The sequence below is a fragment of the Babylonia areolata genome, unplaced genomic scaffold (genome assembly GCF_041734735.1).
Source record: "Babylonia areolata isolate BAREFJ2019XMU unplaced genomic scaffold, ASM4173473v1 tig00006938, whole genome shotgun sequence".
Classification (NCBI taxonomy): domain Eukaryota; kingdom Metazoa; phylum Mollusca; class Gastropoda; order Neogastropoda; family Buccinidae; genus Babylonia; species Babylonia areolata.
In genome coordinates this window covers 12,501-17,500 of record NW_027468405.1, presented here as the reverse complement: position 1 = coordinate 17,500, position 5,000 = coordinate 12,501, and the positions used below count along the sequence as shown (strand labels likewise).

General features: G+C 50.1%; 1 non-coding gene across 1 annotated transcript in view; it reads left to right on the top strand.

Annotated features, from left to right (window-relative positions):
• Positions 1-4,750: 4,750 nt before the first annotated feature.
• Positions 4,751-5,000, top strand: part of LOC143278570 (small subunit ribosomal RNA) — a 1,829-nt gene continuing 1,579 nt past the window's right edge. The window contains exon 1 of the ribosomal RNA XR_013054190.1: positions 4,751-5,000. This exon is cut by the window's right edge and continues 1,579 nt beyond it. This is a non-coding gene — a ribosomal RNA (small subunit ribosomal RNA).

Below are 5,000 nucleotides of genomic sequence, written 5' to 3'. Positions count from 1 at the left end.
AAAATACTTTCTGGGCCCTCAAAAAAAGGCCTACTCCTCAACGCCTGCTCCCGTCCATGCCGAACCGCGTTTTCTATCAACTTTGGCATGCTCGGAGAGAGAAAAAAGGAAAAAAAGAAAAAAAAGGTCCAGTAAAGGTTGTGGATAAAAGTAACCGGCTTTGGAGAATTGCCTGAATCCTTCCGGCGCTGTGAAAAAAAAGACCAAAAAAAAGACCTGGTCGTCAACGCCTGCTCCTGTCCATGCCAAACGGCGTTTTCCTCTCAACTTTGGCATGCTCGCTGAGGAAAAGGCAGGTAAAGGTTGTGGATAAAAAGTAAACGCGCTGTGGAGAATTGCCCAAATCGTTCAGGCGCCGTGAAAAAAAGAAAGACGTAGTCGTCAACGTCTGGTCCCGTCAATGGCGAAGGGCGTTTTCTCTCAACTTTGGCATGCTCGCTGAGGAAAAGGCAGGTAAAGGTTGTGGATAAAAGTCCGAAGAACCTCGCTACAATTGCCAAAATCTTTCCGCTGCCATTCAAAAATGGACTACTCCTCCACACCTCCTCCCGTCCATGCCAAACGGCGTTTTCTCTCAACTTTGGCATGCTCGGAGAGAAAAAAAGGCAGGTAAAGGTTGTGGATAAAAAAGTAAAAAATTGCCAAAATACTTTCTGGGCCCTCAAAAAAAGGCCTACTCCTCAACGCCTGCTCCCGTCCATGCCGAACCGCGTTTTCTATCAACTTTGGCATGCTCGGGAGAGAAAAAAAGGAAAAAAAGAAAAAAAAGGTCCAGTAAAGGTTGTGGATAAAAGTAACCGGCTTTGGAGAATTGCCTGAATCCTTCCGGCGCTGTGAAAAAAAAAGACCAAAAAAAAGACCTGGTCGTCAACGCCTGCTCCTGTCCATGCCAAACGGCGTTTTCCTCTCAACTTTGGCATGCTCGCTGAGGAAAAGGCAGGTAAAGGTTGTGGATAAAAAGTAAACGCGCTGTGGAGAATTGCCCAAATCGTTCAGGCGCCGTGAAAAAAAGAAAGACGTAGTCGTCAACGTCTGGTCCCGTCAATGGCGAAGGGCGTTTTCTCTCAACTTTGGCATGCTCGCTGAGGAAAAGGCAGGTAAAGGTTGTGGATAAAAGTCCGAAGAACCTCGCTACAATTGCCAAAATCTTTCCGCTGCCATTCAAAAATGGACTACTCCTCCACACCTCCTCCCGTCCATGCCAAACGGCGTTTTCTCTCAACTTTGGCATGCTCGGAGAGAAAAAAAGGCAGGTAAAGGTTGTGGATAAAAAAGTAAAAAATTGCCAAAATACTTTCTGGGCCCTCAAAAAAAGGCCTACTCCTCAACGCCTGCTCCCGTCCATGCCGAACCGCGTTTTCTATCAACTTTGGCATGCTCGGAGAGAGAAAAAAGGAAAAAAAGAAAAAAAAGGTCCAGTAAAGGTTGTGGATAAAAGTAACCGGCTTTGGAGAATTGCCTGAATCCTTCCGGCGCTGTGAAAAAAAAAGACCAAAAAAAAGACCTGGTCGTCAACGCCTGCTCCTGTCCATGCCAAACGGCGTTTTCCTCTCAACTTTGGCATGCTCGCTGAGGAAAAGGCAGGTAAAGGTTGTGGATAAAAAGTAAACGCGCTGTGGAGAATTGCCCAAATCGTTCAGGCGCCGTGAAAAAAAGAAAGACGTAGTCGTCAACGTCTGGTCCCGTCAATGGCGAAGGGCGTTTTCTCTCAACTTTGGCATGCTCGCTGAGGAAAAGGCAGGTAAAGGTTGTGGATAAAAGTCCGAAGAACCTCGCTACAATTGCCAAAATCTTTCCGCTGCCATTCAAAAATGGACTACTCCTCCACACCTCCTCCCGTCCATGCCAAACGGCGTTTTCTCTCAACTTTGGCATGCTCGGAGAGAAAAAAAGGCAGGTAAAGGTTGTGGATAAAAAAGTAAAAAATTGCCAAAATACTTTCTGGGCCCTCAAAAAAAGGCCTACTCCTCAACGCCTGCTCCCGTCCATGCCGAACCGCGTTTTCTATCAACTTTGGCATGCTCGGAGAGAGAAAAAAGGAAAAAAAGAAAAAAAAGGTCCAGTAAAGGTTGTGGATAAAAGTAACCGGCTTTGGAGAATTGCCTGAATCCTTCCGGCGCTGTGAAAAAAAAAGACCAAAAAAAAGACCTGGTCGTCAACGCCTGCTCCTGTCCATGCCAAACGGCGTTTTCCTCTCAACTTTGGCATGCTCGCTGAGGAAAAGGCAGGTAAAGGTTGTGGATAAAAAGTAAACGCGCTGTGGAGAATTGCCCAAATCGTTCAGGCGCCGTGAAAAAAAGAAAGACGTAGTCGTCAACGTCTGGTCCCGTCAATGGCGAAGGGCGTTTTCTCTCAACTTTGGCATGCTCGCTGAGGAAAAGGCAGGTAAAGGTTGTGGATAAAAGTCCGAAGAACCTCGCTACAATTGCCAAAATCTTTCCGCTGCCATTCAAAAATGGACTACTCCTCCACACCTCCTCCCGTCCATGCCAAACGGCGTTTTCTCTCAACTTTGGCATGCTCGGAGAGAGAAAAAAAGGCAGGTAAAGGTTGTGGATAAAAAAGTAAAAAATTGCCAAAATACTTTCTGGGCCCTCAAAAAAAGGCCTACTCCTCAACGCCTGCTCCCGTCCATGCCGAACCGCGTTTTCTATCAACTTTGGCATGCTCGGAGAGAGAAAAAAGGAAAAAAAGAAAAAAAAGGTCCAGTAAAGGTTGTGGATAAAAGTAACCGGCTTTGGAGAATTGCCTGAATCCTTCCGGCGCTGTGAAAAAAAAAGACCAAAAAAAAGACCTGGTCGTCAACGCCTGCTCCTGTCCATGCCAAACGGCGTTTTCCTCTCAACTTTGGCATGCTCGCTGAGGAAAAGGCAGGTAAAGGTTGTGGATAAAAAGTAAACGCGCTGTGGAGAATTGCCCAAATCGTTCAGGCGCCGTGAAAAAAAGAAAGACGTAGTCGTCAACGTCTGGTCCCGTCAATGGCGAAGGGCGTTTTCTCTCAACTTTGGCATGCTCGCTGAGGAAAAGGCAGGTAAAGGTTGTGGATAAAAGTCCGAAGAACCTCGCTACAATTGCCAAAATCTTTCCGCTGCCATTCAAAAATGGACTACTCCTCCACACCTCCTCCCGTCCATGCCAAACGGCGTTTTCTCTCAACTTTGGCATGCTCGGAGAGAAAAAAAGGCAGGTAAAGGTTGTGGATAAAAAAGTAAAAAATTGCCAAAATACTTTCTGGGCCCTCAAAAAAAGGCCTACTCCTCAACGCCTGCTCCCGTCCATGCCGAACCGCGTTTTCTATCAACTTTGGCATGCTCGAGAGAGAAAAAGGAAAAAAAGAAAAAAAAGGTCCAGTAAAGGTTGTGGATAAAAGTAACCGGCTTTGGAGAATTGCCTGAATCCTTCCGGCGCTGTGAAAAAAAAAGACCAAAAAAAAGACCTGGTCGTCAACGCCTGCTCCTGTCCATGCCAAACGGCGTTTTCCTCTCAACTTTGGCATGCTCGCTGAGGAAAAGGCAGGTAAAGGTTGTGGATAAAAAGTAAACGCGCTGTGGAGAATTGCCCAAATCGTTCAGGCGCCGTGAAAAAAAGAAAGACGTAGTCGTCAACGTCTGGTCCCGTCAATGGCGAAGGGCGTTTTCTCTCAACTTTGGCATGCTCGCTGAGGAAAAGGCAGTAAAGGTTGTGGATAAAAGTCCGAAGAACCTCGCTACAATTGCCAAAATCTTTCCGCTGCCATTCAAAAATGGACTACTCCTCCACACCTCCTCCCGTCCATGCCAAACGGCGTTTTCTCTCAACTTTGGCATGCTCGGAGAGAAAAAAAGGCAGGTAAAGGTTGTGGATAAAACTCCAAAACCTCGCTACAATTGCCAAAATACTTTCTGGGCCCTCAAAAAAAGGCCTACTCCTCAACGCCTGGTCCCCAGGCACGTGCTGGGGGGCCTCAACTCAGGCTCTGCCCAATGTGGATCAAGGTCCACCTTCGCAGCGCCTTATGCGACACCCTGGTTGTGGGGGACGCGGCGTGGCGTGGCGGATCGCTCCGGTCGGCGCACAGCCGGCAACGGTCGACCCGTCCGCCTGGCTTTACTGCCCCCGCGCTTCTGTCTTTTGCACTGGCAAGCTAGCGACCGCTCGGCGTGCGAGGCCCGAGTCGGGGGACGGGAGTCTCGGGAGCCCACCAGCTCCCCGCAGGCTACCCGCCCGGCTGCCGAGCTTCCCGCCTGCGCGTCCAAGTGTGAACGCGCACGGCCGCCTCGCCGGGCTTCCTTTGCCGGGGCTCGGCTTGTCGGCCGGCGTCTCACGGTCCGTAGAAGGTTCGGTGCGTTCGCTGACGACGGGTCGAGAGAAGCGTTTTCTCTCCTCCCTCACTGACGGTCGTTGGTGCTCCCCAGCCCCTTCGGCGTCCCAAAGCGTAACGCCTGCTTCATCTCGTCAAGGGCGCGCCCGTCTCTAACCGGGCGTCGTCCGGCACGTGGAAACGGGCGGGAGACGGTGTCGAGGAGGAAGAAAGGGTGGGGTCCGGTCCGGTCCGGTCTGGTCTCCTCCTCCTCCTTCTTCTTCTTGGCGCGCCTCCCGCCGAGACCGATGGATTCGTTGCACTCTCAGGCCCTGAATCTGTTGTCCGGTGGTTTCAGTTGATAGTGCTGCCGCGGACCGCCCACGGAAAGAGCTCAGCCCTCGTTTCTGTGAGCAGCGGTCCCAACTGGCGCTGCAACCGTCTCCCGGGGGCACGCAGAATACGGGTTGCATTCTGGTTGATCCTGCCAGTAGTCATATGCTTGTCTCAAAGATTAAGCCATGCATGTCTAAGTTCACACCCTCGTACGGTGAAACCGCGAATGGCTCATTAAATCAGTCGAGGTTCCTTAGATGATCCAAATTTACTTGGATAACTGTGGTAATTCTAGAGCTAATACATGCCGACCAGCTCCGACCCCTCGGGGAAAGAGCGCTTTTATTAGTTCAAAGCCAGTCGGGTTCTGCCCGTCCTTTGGTGA